This window comes from Parus major, chromosome 3 (genome assembly GCF_001522545.3).
Source record: "Parus major isolate Abel chromosome 3, Parus_major1.1, whole genome shotgun sequence".
Lineage (NCBI taxonomy): Eukaryota > Metazoa > Chordata > Aves > Passeriformes > Paridae > Parus > Parus major.
In genome coordinates, this window is record NC_031770.1 from 1,304,669 (window position 1) to 1,324,262 (window position 19,594).

A 19,594-nucleotide genomic window follows, 5' to 3' on the forward strand; every position below is an offset into this window, starting at 1 on the left:
GGGGGCGGCCCCTCCTGCCGGCTGCGTGCGCGCAGCTCCCGCAGCCTCTCCGCAGCCCCGATCGGCGCTGAGCGGGCTCGGCGCTGTCAGAGCCGCCCCGCCCTACCCTGCCCTGCCCTGCCCTGCGGCGGCCCCGGCCCGTCCCCGGGGGCCGCGGCCACCGCCCCTTTCCCTCCCTCCCCTTCCCTCCCTCCCTCCCTCCCCGCCCGCGGTGCCGCCTCCTCCGCGCAGCCGCACGCCCCGCGCGGTGCGGTGCGGAGAGCCCGGCTCGACTGCTGCTCCTGCGGTATTCCTTGCTAGACGGATGTAATTCCTTCTTTATTTTTCTTGGTCGGGGCGGGACGCGGGGGGCGGCGCGGGGGTCGCGCTGTCAGGCGGGCCCGCTGCGGGGCTTTGTGTGCGGGAGCGCCGCGCTGAGCCCGGCTGCGGGGCTGCGGTCCGGGCGCGCCCATCGGCCCGCAGTGAGCGGCACCATGCGTGGCCTCGCTTCTCTTGGCTCGGGGCTGGCTCTGCCTGTTAGGTGGGTACAGGCCCGATTTAACAAAAAAAATATGGCAGACTTGTGCTAGGGACTGTGAGACTGCAGCAGCTCTGAAAAATCCTTGTTCGTGGCACCGGGGCTGACGTTTCATTCAGTAGCTGATGTTTTTCCTTTTGGAGTGATGATACAGAACTAGAGTGAGCGTTGAATTTGTGATGTTGATGTCTTAATCGTGAATGAAATTGCATTCTTGTTTAAAGGTGAGTAGCGATGTGTGTTTCTACGTTGTGCTCCGCATTGTCCGTAGGTATAAATGCTAAATGTTCAAGATCAGGATTGCAGGGGGAGGGGATAAACACAAACTGTCAAGATCCGGAGCGTTCGGCTCATCCTTCGACCTTTATTGACAGGATACCAGCATTATGAAAGCTGCTTATTGAACAGTTGGGGAAAAGGGCTGGAATTCCCGCAGCCCGTGCTGACGGGCATCTTGGGGAACAATGCTCCCCGGAGCCGGGCTTACAGAGGCAGGCAGGGAGAGGAATTTATTCCGAGAGATAGCAGCCGTGTGGAAATGTCAGGGGAGGCTGTGACTCCTCAGGCCATTGCAGGAAAACTCCACTGGAGGAAGGACTTGTATCTCTCAGAAGGCTCTGGAGAGAGAGACAGGAGTGAAAATGGAATGGGAAAAAGGGCTGGGAAGGTGGATGATGGCCACGGGATGTGATTTTTAAAGAATTATTCTTATCCTTTGGCGTTTTTGTTTTTTTTTTTTCCCTCCGTGTTTCTGGGGAGAACAGAAATGGCTGTAGTGATGCCTCCATGACTTAGCAGTGGTTGTAGGGCTGTGAGGAGGGATGAGGGGCTGGCTCATGTGTCACAACTAGTGCTGAAGAGGCAAGAAAATAAGGAATATTTTGTTACTTCATGCAGGAGCATAAGCGTGGAATTATGAATGTGAAATCAGGAGATCAGGTTCTGGAACAGAACCCGATTTGGGTTTTTCTGTAATGCAGGTTAAGTGCAGCAAATGACACTCACTAAAGCAGGATGCAGCATTTTGGGATAAAATAGGAGCTTGCAGCAGCCATGTGGCAAAAAGCGTTAGAGATGCTGTTTCATCTCTGTGGTGGCACGGATCCTGCAGCTTTTGGGATTGCCGTGTGTCACTGAACCCTTCCTGCACACAGGAGTGGGGCAGAGAGGGGCAAAACCCTCTTGCTGCGTATGTGGACACCAGGATTCTGCTGTGCTGCTCCAAGAGCCCCTGGGGAGCAGGAGTACAAACCATTTTATGAAAGATGTTTTCTTTTTCCTTCATCATGTCTAAGATGGAATCAGTTAAAGCCCCTTTATTGGATGGGCCCGGATCGCTGGTTTGCATTACGTCACCTGACTAAGGATTTATTTTTCATGTGGGTCAGTTACAGGATGGAATATTTGTAGTTGGATTGCCTGCAAAATTATTGTGTTTTATTAGCAAGGAGTGCGTGGACATCTTTGATGGAGCACAGAGGAGAAAGTCTGTTTACGCAGATGTTTAAGGGTCAGACTGCAAAAGTTGTTTAGACTGTTAATCTCTATAGGCACCTAAATTCCTTAGTCATCTGATCTGGGCACAAGTGAACAACCAGTACAATAGTTTATCATTGCCCATTAGCCATGAGTCAGCTACTAAATCCTGCCTGGGCTGGTGTCTGTGGCCACAGGCTTCCTGACTGCCCTTTCCCTGGGATCTAGGAATACCTCTGGAAAGGCTGGAGCCTCAGGGGCAGGACAGGTGACCTGAGTCAGGGCCAGGAGCCACCAGCTCCCCTCGGATCTCTCTGGCTCAGCTGAGGCTGTGCAGGAGAGCAGTGCAGGTTCTTTCCTGTGCTGCCTGGGAAGTCCTGATGAGGCCAGGCCTGTGCTCCATGGCAGGAGCCGTGTGGAGCCGTAAGGGCTTTCCTGGCGTACAGCTCCTGCCGTGGGGACTTTGCCAGTACGTTGGACCCTCACCTTTGCCGAGGCTCGTGGCAGCTTGCCCAAGTGAAACCAGTGGGAATCTGGCCTAGAGGTGTGAAATGTGAAAATCCAGTTGCCTCCTCTTGCTTTAAACCTGAGAAACCATCTCGTGTTGGATTGTTCTGACCAGATCCCGCTTGTGTGGAGAAGCAAGCGTTGGAGCTGCAGCACCACACCGAGGGGAGTGTGATCCATTGGGATCCGTGTCCTGCAGATCCTGCTTTGGAGCCTGCTTCCCCCACTGCTGGGTTCTTTTCCCCCCACCCACATGTGGTTTTCGTTTGTCAGCCTTTTATTACTACTCTTAAAATGATCTGTTGTGAATTTGTTTTTCTAATGAACATGAATACAACGTTGCAGCAGTTACAGCTGGACCTTTGGAGGCTTTTCCTGTAATGAAAAAAGGGTTTCAGAGAGATTACATGTTTTTTTTAAAAAAAAGAAAGACATAATAAAATTTCTTCTTATGCCCAGTAGACACCAACTTATTCAACAGCTTGATCAGAGTGACATAGATCAATTCTATATATATTTAAGCAGGCAGCTTTTTTTCTATTTTGTCCAACTTTATTTCTTTTTTGTGTATTGTTAATCCCAGACATGTTTTTTACTGTCCATTCCTCATTTAAAAAGGCCAGTTTTGCATGGAAAAAGCTTTGATGGGTATTGTTAGATGAGGGTTGAGTTCATAACAGATTTTATGGCTGGGTGGGAGGGCTGTGTCTGTGTTATTTCTGCTTGCAGTGAAATGTGTGATTATCAAAAGGTATGCACCAATGTATAAAGGTTGTATTCAGGGATTGTGTACATCTCCCTGTGCCCAAGGACAGATTAAGGTTGAGGATTATATTGAGCTATTGTTTTTCATCATCGTTAACATTCTTCTCATTATCTTCTCTCTGAGGTTTTTTCTCGTTGAACGGCAACAATTCGAGGATGTTCTTACTTTGTCATGTCTTTTAACTTTTCTGCTTATATTCTCCTAATATATTATTTGATTGTTTAATATATTTACTCTCCTATTACATTGCACAAATATTATATTTGTTTTTAAGCTGCATGTGTTTTATTTAGCCTACCAGAAACCCCTTTGGTGTGCCACCACCACCACCAGACAAACACATTTACGCCACTGCGCAGCCACTTTTATTCCACAATGTGCTGAGTGTTAGAACTTTAAAAAGAAATGGTGAGTTGGTTTGATTTGTTCAGCAGCCCCTCACGTCAAGAGGGCAGTGGGGACTGAACAAAAGAGGCACTGCATGTGAAGCCCTTGTGGCAGCAGATGCTGACCCACACCTGTTGGATACTGGGAATAGCCTCGCTGCTCATCCCTGTGCCCTTGGAACAGGAGAGGTGTGTCATTAACACTCTGTCCTGAGAGCTAAAAATACTCTGCCACCAAACTGTTCACAGGTAAATGTTCCAAATTTAGCAGATTTTCTGTTTACTGAGGGTCCAAACATAGGCTGTTGCCTTTTTGGGAGGAGTAGCCAGACCTGCTGAGCAATTTGCCTGTGATCTGTGAAACACGTTCAGGAATGATGTTCCTGGATTTCGTCTCGGGTTTTGTTCATGTGTGCAAAGCTGTGCACCAGAGGAAACAATTTCTCCTCCTCTGTGAGAATAGGAAACACAGATGCAAATCATCAGAGAAGCTGTGGGCTTGCCTAGAGAATCAAAGTGTTTGTATTTCATGTTTAAGACAGGAATAGGGATTGACTGACAGCTTGGTTTGATTGGTGTGACCACTGGGTTTGGTTTTGTTAACCATGTCTCAATACAATGTGGAATGATCCCTGGAATGGGCAGCTGCTACTCTGCATGAGATGTGGGGTCTGGGAGGAGATGTAGTTGCAGTCCCAGATTTGGGATGTGACCAGAGAGGAAGAGATGCAGACACGGAGCCACCCAGCCATGCCCCACTGCCCACATGAACGACTGGCATGGGGCTAATGGGTTTGAAATAGCCAATTTAATGAATAAACCATCTGTGATTCAGGTGTTCAGTCTCCCTGTAGGAGGTGCTGGAGTGGCTGTTGTGGTCCTTCCTGCCCTCAGTCTGTGGGGACTCAGACACCTTCAGTTCTGGCTTTTGTTTTCTCAGCTTGCCTCGAGCTTTTGTAAAGCAGCATCACACTGAGCTCATGACTGTGCTAAAATCTCCTGTCCAGAGCTGCAGTGGTGCCTGCAGAGATCAGGGAGGGTCACATCCTACCCCAGAATTGTGGAACTGGATTCTCCATTTTTCCCCATCCTTGGAGGCGGCAGTGGCTGGCCTGGGTGGGAGGTGCTCCGAGGTGACGCAGAGGTTCCTCTCCAAGCCTGGCCCTGATATTTTAAGGTTATACTGATTACCCAGTTTATCCCAGGCAGACATTTTTCCCAAGCCAGACCTACAGGCATCGTTGGGAAGTCTTTAGTTTTTGCTGTGGGATCCAGCCCCAGTAGTGTCCCAAGAACGTGGTCAAAGTCTTCTACGAGGAGTTGTGGGGATTTCCTTCCATCCAGCAGTAATCCAGATCTGCAGCTTTTGGTTTTGTAAGTTCCTGCCTTTTGTTCTGAATTAATCCTATTGCTCTATCAATTGATTTATTATAGAATGACATGGGATATCTGCTTTTGGTTCTTACATGATAAAAGGGAGCCTCGTGTTTGGAAGGGCAAGGAAACTGTACATGGTGAGCTCTGGCAGCCTGGGCTCCACAGTGGAGCTGATCACTCTGGGGTTGTGCACCAGGACCAAAAGCTGATTTTTCCCACTCATGAAATCAATTTTGCTTAGTGCCTAGACACCACAAATGTTCCAGCTAATTATAGCAAGTAGCTCCTCTGGTTTTTTGGCTTGGAAGGGAAAAGGTGCTGCCTGCTGTATGTAAACTAATTTAACATAGATACATTTATTTGAACACCCACAGGTTTTGGATTTGGGCATTCCAGGTGTTGGCTTTTGTCAGTAGCTAAACCAATGGGGAGATTTTTCTTGCTTTCACTGACTTTTCTCATAGTAAACAAATATTTAATGAAAATGTTTTGGGGTGATCCACAGCAGTCCCTGCAGATGGGGTGGGTGCTTCATGGCTCTGGGGTGCCAGTGGCACACCCATTTACAGCAACACTGGAATGCAGCTTGGAGTTAATTTTTGGGAAGGACTTTGGGCCTAGATGTGCCTTATAGAAGTCTGGGTGTTTGATACAGGAGGATCATCCAGTAGATCACCCTTTGCTGGATCATGCAGTGAAGAAGTCAGGAGAGTTCTCAGTTCTCCATAAGTTACCAGGAATTCTTTTTCATATAAGATCCATATGGGATAAAGATAACCTGGTTGCTTTAAAAGTTGCTTGCTTGTTTTTTGTTATGTAAAATATTGTGACTTTATTTGGAGCATAATGCCATGAATAACTCTCTACAATTTCATCATAGTAAAAGATGAATGGATTAATCACCACCTTTTTATTTTTAACCTTTTTTAGAGTAATATATCTTTGCAGCAATTTTAGATGCTTTTAGTAGGCTAGGTGCTGAGCCTGAAAGAAACCTGGTTGACTTTGGTGGGGCTGCACTGATTATCACGAGTTGAAAAATCTGCCTTGCAGTTTTCAAGTTTTCATAAAACAAACACTGGAGCCTGTTGTGTTTTATTCTGTTGGTGTTTTTGGCATCAGAGAAGCTTTTCCTGATTGTTTTCCTCATTTGAAGGCCGATTGTACTGTGTGACCTCTTGCTACTAAAGGGTGGGTCAGTTTATGTGGGAAAGTCTTAGTCAATGTGTCTGGGAGATAAGTGGGACTGCATCCCAACGAGCCTTGTGCGTTAAATACTGGAATGTGCTGGGGACCTGCCAGGAGATTGGAAGCAGGACTCTGCGACAAGCCCAATGCAGTCACACTCTCCCTAAAATAGCACTGTGGATAACAGGAGATCTGCAAAGTTATCACTTACCTCATTTTCGCACAAATTCTTTCCTAAAAATGGATTATTGACTGAGGGTTCAGGCGGGTTTTTCTGCTAATATATTCCATTTACATTTTGAGAGTAATGTCCCTCTTAATTCTTTGGCTGCAGGTAAGAGGGGGAAAAAGCTGTGGTGAAACCACACGAGTCCCAGCACAGGAAAAGCCATTTGTATCATCCTCATCACCACCTGAATGAGGAATGAGATGGGTTTTACCTCAGTGTAGGTCAGTAGGAGCCTCTTCAAATTCATCTTGAACAGCCTGGAAGTACCAAGGCAGAGATGAATCAGTTCAGCAGCCTGAGACGTGCCCGGGCCGGCTGTGGGTGACAGGCTTTTGGCACCAGCCCCTGGATGCAAACAGCCAGTGTTTGGATATTCAAATGAGCAGTGGTTTACCACTGCAGACCGTAGATGGTTTTGTTTAAGGGGAAAAAGAAGCAAATTTGATTTTCGGCCCCGTGTCAAATTTGTCGAGGGAAGGATCTGATTGTGCAGCTTTAGTGGTTGGCATAAGCCAGTTAAACTTTGAACCTGGGGTGCCTGAATTAGTTCCTTACAGCAAGAGGATGAGTTGGCTGCTAAATGGGATAGCGTGAGGAAAGTGCGGGGGCGGCCAGGTTGGGAGCAAGGTTGGGAGATCCTGAGTCAGCAGGTGCTTCTTTAACCCCGGTGAGAGGAAAACATGGATCCAAATAACATTCCCTGGATGTACACTTGTGCTGCTGCAGGGACCTGCACAAGGAGCTGCGTGAAAGGGAAAAGAAAAGTGGGATTTTCAGGGAATTGTAAGATTGAGAACAAACAGTCTGGAGCGGTGGAAGTCGTGACCTTTCTGATTTGAGGACGAGCTGTGCTCTTGGAAAGGCGAATGGATTAGAGGTCATTGGTGGAAAATATCCCTCAGCTCCTGCTGTGCACTGCCAGCCTGGTGTCAATTCAGCTCCAGAGCCCCACAAGATGTGACTCCCAAGAAGCCTGGGCCAGGACTGACATCCCTGGCCCTGGGAATTAGATCCACAGGGGCTGTGCTTGGAGGGGAACACATATCCCCTGTGCCACCGAGGCTCTCCGTGCAGGGGACACTCAGCCGCAGCTGCCAGGCTCTCTGACAGCCTGCTCCACAATCCCTGGGAAGGGAAAGCTGTGCCATTCAGGATGAGGTGGGTGGTTGTGCTCCGAGGTTGGCTGGGGAGGAGGATGTGGCACAGCCCCACCCCTGTGCCCCCCGGGGGATTCCCTGACCCCAGGTGCCCCATTGATCCAGCTTTGCAGCTTCCCCACACCCGCCTGTGTAAAGGAGCTTTATTGCTGCTCCAAGGAGGGACCTGATGACATCAAACCCAGGTAAAAGGGAAAAAGAGGTAAAAAACTGCAATCCAGTGGAGGTTCACTGAGCTCTGCCTTCTCCAGTCTTGCTCACTTTCAGGTTTTGTATCAGGAGGCATAAAAATTTCCAGAAATTGCACTTTATGTAAGAGACGTGAATAATGGCTAATAATAAGTGAAACTGCCATGAGGAGCTGGGAGAGGGGGGGAAGGAGGTTATTTTTAGAGACCTATTCTCATTGTATGCTAGACAAACAAGAATAAGGTGACTTTGCATTAAACATATGCCACAAAGAAGTAAATCTATTTCCCCCAGACAAGTCCCCATGGTGCAGTAATGGCCTGTACTATCTGCCAGCTTAGGAATGAGACTCAAAACTGCTTCTTCACTGTTTAGTAAGAAAAAAGGGACCTTCCATGCTCATTCTCATTGCAGTACTGTGATTCTTCTTGCTCTGTGAAGCTTGAGAATGAAGTATTTGAATCCCCACTTGTGCCAAGTTACACAACTACATCCCAGCATGGGATGTTGTGTCCATTTACATCATCACAGTCTGGGCCTTGAGGTAGAAATCCTCTTCATAGAGAAATATGCACAACAACATCTCAGAATCACAGAATTAACTAGGTTGGAAAAGATCTTTGAGATCACTGAGCCCAACCTGTATCTGAGATAATTTTGTATTGTTGGGTTATGTTTCAGAACCATTTTAGAAATGCAAAGATTGTAAAAAAAAAGATCCCAAAATGCCGCAGTCAGGGACAACGATCCCTCTCCGTGGGCAGGTGACAGGGAGCACACTGCTCTTATCTAGCTGTGTTTTTAGTCTGAGTAATCCTAATCAGGTAATAAATCCTGAGTGAGATTATGCTGCTGCAGCAAGTGCAGCAAAGATCAGCTGCAGGGCTACAGCAGGATCTGGAGATTGCTGCTTGGATATTCACTGAGACAAACCAGAACTTTGGAGGCTTTGTAGGATCTTCCTCTGAAGGAGTGGGGAAGAAGGCCAGTGAAGACAAATGATGTGTTGGCTGCAGCAGGGCTGACAGGTGAGGAGCACATGGACATTCCAGGGCGAGGCAGAGCGCTCAGGGATGTTTCTACAGCTGCTGCTGACCAGCAGAAAATACCATGAATCACTTGGGGTTGCAGTGGCACAGCAGAGCTGCTGCAGAGTTCAGAGAGTCCCAGAGTTCCTCGGATTCCTGGCACAGGGTGATGAACCCCCGCACCACCTTTAGGGTGGTTTTGTGAGCTGAGCATCTGTGTTATTCCAGGGTGCCTCTAACAGGAGGACAGCTGTTTGCAGTTTTAACTTCTGGTGGTCATAAGCTGTGGCAGGAATCCAGGGAGCCATGGAAGAGCCCTGGGCCTGAAATTAATTTGCAGCCAACTCGATTAGCAGGCTTACCACTCCAATTTTTTGTGTATTTTGAGATAAATGTGGCCCATTGCTGGTGTTTTGGAGCTTGCTCATCATATCTAAAGGAGAGCTAGGAGAGCATGCAGATACATAAAAAAAGGAAGAAAAATATCCTTGTATGCATTTTTACTGCTCTGCTTTGTGGATTGATCAAAACTGTGCAATTTGATGGGGATGAGCACTGAGAAATGGTCACTATGCAGCAGCACAGCTGCTCCATCAGAGGGGAATGAATTCCCAAATTGCATCCCAAGCATGTTATTAGAGGATTAAAGAGCTGGGCGACTCACCTTGGCTAACTGTCCTGAAACTGTGCTTACACTCATCACACATATAAATAACTATTATGCAAATATTACTGGAGCAACAAAGCAGGTTTTGAATTTGCTTTGTGCCTTGCAAATGACCAAGTCTCTTGTCTCAGTGTTCCAAAAGATAATCTTGTTTTCCCCAAACACAAAGCACTGAAATTACCTGTGTAGTAATTGGAATATTGGAACCACTCAATTCTTCTTTCTCTGAATTGGTCTCAGCATACAGTAGCAGACTGGAATGTTTGGTACATAATTTCCTTCCTTGATTAAGTTAAAATTTACAAAGGTTTCCCATTTGGACTGTCCACAGGAGCAATAAAATCTTTGTTCCTTTTAAAAATCTGCCCATTGTGGTTTTGACTGATATCACCTGCTGCCTGCATATGTCTCTGCAGAGAGGAAACTGCCTCAGTTTGTACCAGGTGAGGTTTAGGTTGGATATTAGGGCAAACTTCTCCATGGGAAGGGTTATCCAGCCCTGGCACAGCTGCCCTGGAGGGATTGAAGAGTTATGTGGATGTGGCACTTGGGGACATGGTCAGTGGTGGTCTCGTTGGGTTGATGGTTGAACCTCAGAGTGTGTCAGGAATCAGAGGCTGGCTGGATGCTGGGTTCTGCCTCTCAATTCTCATGGGTTTTGTGCTGATACTTGGTCCTTGAATATTGCACCTCAGGCACCTGTTCCCCAGGAATCCCTTGGAAAAGCCTCTGCTACTCCTTGGAGAAGTCTTGGAGGTGACTTGCTCAAGAGAGCTTCCTGTTCCCTGGGGTGGTGCTTTGGGAATCAGGGTGTTATGATGGGAGGCTTCAAATTAACTGCAGATAATAATAATAATAATAATAACATTATTATTATTATTATTATTATTATTATTATTAATAATAATAATAATAATAATAATAATAATAATAATAATAGTTCTGTTAACAGCTCCTCCTTCAGTGGAATGACCATGTCAGCCTTGCCTGGGGTTTGGGTTTCTCCTACAGGGACTGATGAGGATATTCCCAGAAGTGACATGTTTGGGGAAGCGATGTGCCCCTGTGTTTGGTGGCTGGCACTTGGCTCATTTTCCTAGATTTATTGCTAGAGAAGCCAGGTTTCCTCAGGGACAATGGGGAATATTCCTGGCTCTGTTGGTGTGGAGTTATTTTGCTCTACCTGTTCCCGATGTTGGCAGGTGGGAGCCAGGGGATCCGCCGTGGGGTCGGATGGGATGGATTGGAATGAGATCAGCATTGTGTTTGGATGTGTGTTTTAAAAAAGTTGTGTTTTGTGGTGGGGGAGTCCAAACAACCCAAACTCATGGGCTTGTTCCCGAATTGCTGGGTTTGGAAGGAAGGCCAGGAGCTGTCTTGTGGTGTCAACAACAAGGGGGAGGAGGCTTTGTAATTTGAGTGTTGCAGCAAACAGAAACCCAGCAAAGGCCAGAAGAAATGCAGCTGAGGGAATTTTTATGCAAGCCTATGGTTAATTTTAGCTGGGACTTGGGGATGTAGGGTTTTTTTAATGGCTTTTAATTTCAAGGGCTGCTGAGGATGGGGAAGAAAGGATGTGTGTGTGTGTGCTGACCTCCCAGCCCTGGTATTAGCTGTGACACCTGGCTGGGTTTAGCAGCTGGATGTTGGAAAGCTTTCATAATTTTGTGCTCTGTGCATGGGGGTTTCTGTTGGAGACTATGGTGAGTCTCCCCAGCTCTGTTCCATGCAGAATTCCAAATGGCAAGGGAAGCAGGAGCCTTTGCAGAGATCTGTGTCACAACCTCCTCTTTGGTTGACTCTCCCTATGACAGTGCTGTGATTGTGAGGCATCCATAAAGCCAGTGCTTTGCTAAAAATAGGCCATTCCTCTTGCAAATGCTATTACAATTCTGATATTCAAATATTAAACCTTCTCTGCAGTGTTAAAAATAGCTATGAACAGAGAAATCCTTATTCTCAGCTGAGGAGCTGAATGTTGAGCGAGTCAAAGGCTCAGTCCCGAGGCTGGAGCTGTGTGGGAGTTGAGCTGAGGCTTCTCCACCCCTGTGTCTTCACCCCTCATCTACTGGTGTTGCTGTTGAGCACAGAGGACACGTGGGTGGGAGAGAGAAACGAGCAGGAAGTGGATCAAAAGAAAGCGAGGAGTAGCCAAAACGAAATGGAGAAAATAAGAGTGGAAGCAAAGCAAGAAGAAAAATCAGGATTTAAATAGAAAACTGCACGGAGAGTGTTTCATTAGAGCAAGGCTCCCATCCTGATGGTTTCCAGACAGGGATTTGGGGAGCAGCTGGCAGAAGGTGGGAGGCAGACCTGCCTCTCTCTCAGGGCTGTGGCTACAGGAGCACTGCAAATTGCAGCGAGCCGCTAATTGCCTTTGGGAGGCCACTTACAAGGGTGGGAGCATCCCGAGGATTGAACCCAGTGGGAAGATCAAGGGCTTGGCGAGTTGGGGTGTGTGCTCTAGTGCCAATATCCTCAGCCTACACGCTTCAAGAATGCACAGACTGAAAGGCAGGTGTTTATTTTTCTCCCCCTCCCAATGCTCCTATGCATCGACTAATGCAAAGTTTAATAATAAAATACCATTTCAGCAAAATAATTTCCTTCCATTTGCCATCAACAAAAGACATATTGGAGAAGAGAATTTCCTCTAGGGTGAAATAAAGGACAAGCAAACAGAAATGACCACTGTATGTTTAATGGAGAAAAAATGGATTTATTATGTGGCTTGAAAGTCATCTTAATGATATTATGAGGCAAGGAAGGAACCAAACAATGCCCACCTTTTATCATGGAAATGAAGCCCAGAAAGGCTTTCAGCAAGCAGTGTTTAGCCAAAAATAAGGGTGAAGGAAAATCTAATTTGACCATATAATCCTGTTGGTCCAGGTGAGTGATGGTAGGACTGTTCTCTTTGCCTCAGAAGTTCCAAGGAAAAGGAGATCGTTTTTCCCCTTTCTATAGGGAGGAGACCAGCACTAACATTTATCAGCTCAAGTTGGGCTCAGCCAGTTGTGTTCAGCTGGAAACCCCTCTGAGGATCATCCATCACAGCTGGAGTCTTCTTGGGAGAGAATCCTGGAGCAGGTGGATCCCACAAGACAAAACCAGAATGCTTTTTTGTCTCTGACAGCGTTATCCATAGCCTAACAGGCTTGTCCTGGGTTTCCCCCAGCAGGAATGCCATTTTGGCTGTGGGGACACGTGCTGCCAGAGGACTGGCAGTGAGGGAAGAGCTTGATAAATCTCTGTGTCGTCGCTGTGTCTGGAATCACTTTGGGATCGCAGCACTTCATCGCCCCGACGCTCCGCTGCCCCTCCATGCCCAGCAGCTGTCTTTGGAGCTCTTCCCTCCTTTGGGAGGTGCTCCAAGAAAGGGCAGGTCCCTGTGTGTTCTCTTACCTCTCCTCTGCACCCAGCCACCCTGTTCTGGTCACAGAGCCCAAATCTCAGAAACCCAAAAGGGCAGAAATTTCAGTCACAGATGAAACACCCAGAAAAAGAAGACCATGCTGTGGAGAGGGCAGGCACAGCTGGTCACACATCAGGATTCAGTCCTGGTGTGCAGGACCTCTGGCTGCTGGTCAGGGTCTCTCAGTTAGCCAGTGCTTTTTCCCTTGTCCAGGTCACCTGTTGCTGTGAGTGGAGCCAGGATTCCTGGGCTTAGATTTGTATCAGGTCCCTCAGGTGTGATACTTGTGCCTGCTGTCGCACCAAAGGCAGCTGTCTTAGCTCAGATCTGCACAGAAATGGGTCCTAGTTCCTCTTGCTTTAGCAATCCAGGGAGAATTGAGCAGCTTGTGTTTGGAAGAGGCAGTGCTGACCTGGTGAAATGTCCTTGTGTGCTGTGCAAGGAGCCACCAGTGTCCCCCTAATGTCTTTACCTGAGTCCTATTAACCACTTTACATACAGAGATGTTGACGCACTTCTCACACCATACTGCTGCTTGGGTGAGCAGTTAAGTGCATTATTTTAACACAACAACATCCTGGAGGGATTAAATTCTGCACACTGGCATTGTTTCCTGGGCAGAGAGCACGCTCACAGGAGATAACAGAGGTTACCAGGCCTCCCAAATAAGTTAATTTTCATTCTCCTCTGTTACATTTGAGTTATGGATGAAGAAGGTGGGCGAGTGGCGTCAGCTCTGGAAAGTCCAGGTGTGCAGGTTGTGCATTGCCATGGTTCTTATGGCACTCTCTACTGGTGGCAGGTATCACCTTCACCTTTCTGTCTGGTATCCCCACATCTTTTGTCTCCTTCAGTTTTATTCAGTTATTTTCATTTTCAAATCACAGTGTTCTCATCAAGTTGCCAGTCTGTGCCCAGGCTGCTGCAGCCATGCCTTGGCTTTTCTCAGATAACTTTTGGAGGATACAAAAGTAAAAGTATCTGGAATATCTTAAGGGACCTTTGCTTCAGTGCTCATTTTTCATTGACAAATCCAGACTGGTTTTGGAAAAGTGAGCAAAATTGAAAGTTATGTCAAGAAGAATGCTGAGCATTGCTCTGGGAGGGAAAGAAAAAGAAGTTGTTCAGACTTAGGGCTGGCTGTTCTCAGGAGGGCTGAATTGCAGATCTCTTGTCCTCAACTTGCTCATAAACCATCCTTGATTAATTTAGTAGCAGGTCCAAGTGGGAGGAAGGAGAGGGAGCTGAAAGAAAATCTGCCCAAGGAGCAGGCAAATCCAAGCTGTAATTCCTGCAGAGCTTCAAAGATGGCCCTAAATATTGCTGATTCAGGACCTCTCTTCTAATCTTGGCATGGATACCTGCAGGCAAATTTGTCCTTGTCTTCATCTGTCAGAGTAAAGCAGTGAGGGCTGAGGTAGGGATCAGAATTCCCAGGACACAGATTGGGAGAGCCTTCCTGGGAATAGGACGTGGGCTCATGTGTGCTCAAGTGCCCTGTGATGTGGGGAAAAAGCCCTAAACAGGGAAAAAGAAAGGCCAGCCAAAGCTCTATAGCAACATTCCCAGGGCTAGAGAATTCCTGCACAGCCCTGTGACCACCTGCTGCTCTCAGGGCTCCTCCCAGGATGTTTTGTGGTGTGTCCACTTCCCTGTTTCACTTACACTCAGTTAAATGTACTGATGGGTGTGATTTCTTTCTTGGTTGAAATTTTTGTGGGTATTCCTTGGACTTGCAGAGATCATGGCTCTGTTTTCCCTGCTCTGACCTTGTGAGCCTTCCCAAAGCTTGGGCAGGGTGAGGTATCCTGAAATCCCCGTGCTAGAGACACGGCTGCTGTAGGCTGACTGTTGAGGATAATGAAAGGAGGGAGATCAGAGTTTTGCCTCAGGCTTGGAGCTTTGGAGACCAGATTACTCTGGATGGGAATTGTTGGTGTCCAACACCTGTGAAAATGAAGCTCCCAGCATTTTGCTGCAGGTGAGGAAGTGACTCTGGGTGGGATCTCAGTGCTGTTTTGTCTCAAATGAGACCTATAGAGTTACAGAAGTAGTGACTTTGGGGCTAAAACTTTGCTTTTGATATTTTCTGCCAGTTTTGTTGCTAAAAGGAGTGATAATGAGGCTAAATTTGAACCTCTGGATAGAAGTGGTTAATTGTTATTTGTGCTCACTCAGAGTCACAAATCAGTAGGGAAAGGTTTAGCATCAGACAGTGAGGTGAAAATGTGAATATCCATTTCCCCAAACCCAGAGTCTGTCCCCCTTGCTGGTTTATTTATTCCCCTGCACAACCCACTCTCCTGTCGAGTGGCTGTTCTATTTTGGCTGATAATTTGTCTGTGGTTGGGTTACTCCTGACTGACACTTGCACACAGGAGGGAGCCCAGCCCCTCCTCTTGTGCCGGTGGGAGATGAGGTCATGGATCTTTGGCCTGGGAGGAGGCTGTGAGTAAGGAGTCATTTTTGTCCTGTGAAATGCCAGCCCTGGTGCCTGGCTGGGTCTGTCTCAGAGGGGAGACAGGAGCTGGCAGCCCTTGCTCTGCACAGAATGTCTGAGGCTCTCGGTAATTTCCTGCTCTCCAGATTCCCCCTCCTGCCTGGAACCCACACCCTGCCTTGTTCTGGGTTTGGCCAGCTGGGAGAGGTGCCTTGCTGTGCTACAGCTCTCAGGACAGCAAACCCACCCGGACTCAGCATGCTCAGACTGAAATTCCAGTGCTGGATGGGGCTGGGGTGGTGTCAGTAGGTGCCAGAAATGCTGATCCTGAGGGAAAAGGAGCTCTAGGGAAAACAGCCTGGTTTAAATCAGTGTTCAGTGTTGCTGTTCCTGCCCTGTGTGTGGGCTCCTGCCATTAGCTCAGGCTGGAGTGCTCCCCAGTTTTGAATTTCACCCCCCTGTATTCCCTGCAACAACATCTTTAAATCTTGCACTTCACCAGTGTCTCGGGAGAATCCAACAGCAGCCACTGGGGAAGGGAGCAGAGGAATACAGAGGAAGGAGCCTTCTTTGTGATGTTTGAGATTTTCAGCAGCCTTCAGGAACTCAGAGGTTTTATTTTAAATCAGGGTTTCTGTTCACCTTGCAGCTAATTTCTCTAAATTCACAGGTAGCTCAAAGCTTCTGTAATAGCATAGCACAGGTAATTTTGCTGCTTATACCCACTTTATATCAAAATACATCACAATAGGCTCTGAAGAGTATGCAGCAGAACTGAGCTGCAAAACAACCCCTCTGTTGCTGTACAGAACCTGTGGTAACTTTGAATGGTATGAAGTTTTAATAGGCATTAAATCTTTGTAAAATACCCAGTACAACTCTTGTGTATCTGCAATTAATAAGTAATTCAGCCATGCCAAAGTCAAGCAAGCACAAATCCCCTTTATACCACACTGTACCATCTGTCTAATCTATCTCTGTCAAATATGGCTTGTTTGAGTCTGTCCTTCCACAGGCTGTTCTGGGTAGATGAAATTAAAATTTCTGGTCAGGGGAATCATTTTCTCTTCATGTTTCTAGCTCAGGTAACAAACACTTGTTTGGTGCTAGTTTTTGTAATCTATTTGGTAAACAGGTATGTGGTAGTCAGCACAGATACCTTTTTGTCATGGTTGACCAGAGGAATTTTACAGCTCCAGCATCTTTCCAAGAATTCCTGTGGAAGAGCTGAGGGGAGGGATCGTCGTTCAGGCACTTGCAGGTGGACAAGCATCAACGTGGATCCTGTAGCTTCATCTATTGCCCAGAGCTTGTTTTCTGTTTATTCTCTGCTACTCTGGAAGGCTCTGCTTGCCTGGAACTTGCATTAGGATGGTGGAATGTCAGAAAGGAATATTGGGAAGGACTTGGTTTCCTTTCTGCTCCGTTGTGCCTGGGTGAGTTGGAAGTGCTGGGGGAGTGCAAGAAGCAGCATTGCAGTGGGGCAAAAATAAACTCTGGGATTTGCAGGTAACCTTTTCTTTTGATGCTTTTCCAAAGCTGGTGCAGTGCCCTGTGGATTGCAGAGGTTGCTGCCCTGGGAGCTGCTGTTGGAGAGCTGGATGCTCCTTTTGGAGCTGACCTGGGGGCTGTGGGCATGGATGTATGGCTTAAGCTGTAGTGGCTTGGGTTTTAGTCCCTCTTCTGCACAGGGCATGCCTGGTTTTGGAGAACAGGGACATTTGCAGGGTCCAGAGATGCCAGAGGGGCTCCAGGGCAGGTGAGCCTGCAGAGAGATGTTTGGGGGGAGCAGGGTTTGTGCATCCACATGGTTCCCAGGTTCTGATGGAAAAGGCTCAACTCCTGCCCTGCCTCTGAGTGTCTGCACAGCAGGCTCCAGTGGGTGCCAGCCCGTTCCTACGGCTTGGGAATGAGATATTTGTCTCTGGAGCTGCTGTTAGAGCAGCACAGACACAGCCTGCATTCCCCATTACCCTCTGGAGAGAACCAGGAGCTTTTCCTGAGATGCCTGTTTGGAACAAGAACAATCTAAAAATTCTGTGTTTTTACTTATTCAGTCACATTACCTCGCTCTGCTGCTCACCACCTCCCCTCAGCCTCACTCAGGGTTTTTTTTGTCTCCATCCTTCACTTGCATGTGCTTTGCAGGGAGAGATCCCTGGTCTCCAGACAGCTGAGCCTGCTGTGCGGTGCCATGTGAAGGGAAAGCAAACTCCAGCCATTCAGGAATTAAAATGGCTGAGTTGGAGTGTGGTGAGTGGTAAGATGGAGTCAACCAAGCAGATCATTCTAGAAATTACAGGGACTGATTTTGCTGTCCCTGGTGAAGTTATGAGGCTTCCCCCTGTGTGTTGTGTTGGCATTGATGGCATCACTAATAGAGATGTTTTATTTAAAATCCCACCTTCAGTGCTTCTGTTCAGCTGCAAGTGGTGCAGGAGTAGGAACCAACGGTGGGATCCTCAGGAAGAGAAAGGGCAAAGCCATGCTCCAAGGTCTGCTTTAACCTCTTGCTGCCAGCGCCTGGCTTTTCATGGAGAGTATAATAATTGAAAAGCTGGCATGGCGTAATCCTGAGGTTTATATTAAAGCCTCTTACGAGTGCATCATGCATTTCCAAACACTCCCATTAATATATTCTCTTTGAGAAATGCTCTGATCCAGGCATTCTCTGGGTTTACCATTCCAAATGAGCATGCTTTAATTACTGGTGACCTGATTTGAATATGGGCTGGACTGATTTCATTTAAAATACTGATTGTAGTGCATTGGGTTGGTTATGCTTTTGCTTTATTCCTGCTCAAATCTGTGTGTTGAGTCCTGTCTTATCCCAATTCCCATCATAAAGAGACACAACTCTGACCTCATCCTTTCAGTTAAAAGTGCCATTGTGCTTTTACTTCTGATTCCTCGCTTCCACCAGGGGTTCTGGAGTGTGGTGTGTGGGTGGAAGCCACGGAGAGGATGGTGGTCAGGGCTCCAGGAGACATCTGGGCCCATCCCAGGCGTGTGTGGGGTCTGGGAGCTGCACAGGGCCTGCACTTTCCCCAAGGAACTGTTCCGCTGCATTTTTGGTAAGGAGGGGAGCTGGGCTTCCTCCAGATCCACGGGAGCTACGAGGGGGAGATCAAAGCACAGCTGGCTGGGAGCAGGGACAGCATCCAACCACAAATAATTGTTCCAGCTTCAAATGCCAAGTGACAGTGAATGGCATTTGAAACAAGTGGTGGGGTGGGTCTGCTCAAATCTGTTCCTGCTAGGGGTCAGAGAATTACAGAACCCCTCCCACTTCATTTAAAACCAATGTTGGTTTTGAAATCCTTGGAAAAAATAAACAAGTTTTCTGGTTGGTTTTAATTTTTCTGCTCCAGGCTCTCATTTGATGAGGGAGATTTTGGTTTTGCCTTGAAAGCGAGATGAGGCTCAGGATTTCCCCCGGGAAGTGGAGCTTTTAGAGGCTGCAAAGGCGGCAGAGAGCTTTCTCCTCCGGAGGTTTGTCCTCACCGAGATGGCAGTCAGGAGGGACGGGTGGGAGAAAGGAAAAGCAGGAAGATCTGGAGACCTGCCAAGCATTTAAAAGAGCTGTGTAGTAAACAGTCATTAGGTAGAAAATGATCAGGATTAGCGCTTTCAAAATGGCTCCAAGGCTGCTCTGGGTTTTGTTGGGTTGGGTTTTTATTTTACTGTAAATCTGCAGGTATAAATCTGAAATTTATGAGAATCTGAGCTTTTGAAAAGTAAAAGCTAAAGAAGGTTCTACCACTAGTTTGCAAGCATTCCTTCATAACTGTATCACCCCTGTTGTGCTTATTCTCCCTAGGTAATGTTTTAATTCATATTAAATTAAGGAATCATTTAGGTACATGAAATAAGATAATACTGACATAAGGCCCAATCTGTTCAGGATCCAAGGCAAGTGATCATGGCAAGTGAAGGATGTCTGTTTCTTCCTGGATGGGAATTATTTCATATATTTCCATAACCCAAGATAATTCCAGACCTTGGCCTTCTGTAATTCAGGGAAAGGTGGGGACTTTCCATAGAAAGCCCTGAATGCAGGGAATGTGACTGAAGAAACCAGAGAGAACGGGCAGGTGCTTTTTTGTGGCAGGTGTTGGCTTGGTGGCTGTGACAGAACATGGTGTGAAATGGAGCTTTGCTCTACATTACTTCTCTGCTTGTCCTTTCCCAATGGTGCTTTTTGCCATCTGAATTCCCTTCAGGAAGGGGAGGTGGACACACCCCACCCATG

At 47.3% G+C, this 19,594-nt stretch overlaps 1 protein-coding gene across 2 annotated transcripts in view; it reads left to right on the forward strand.

The window, feature by feature from the left end:
* The first annotated feature begins 211 nt into the window (after positions 1-211).
* SPTBN1 (spectrin beta, non-erythrocytic 1) overlaps positions 212-19,594 on the forward strand; it is a 115,064-nt gene continuing 95,681 nt past the window's right edge. For both annotated transcript variants that reach the window (XM_015621567.2, XM_015621568.2), the window contains exon 1: positions 212-306. The gene's annotated coding sequence lies outside the window, so the exon portion shown is untranslated. The remainder of the gene's footprint in view (positions 307-19,594) is intronic.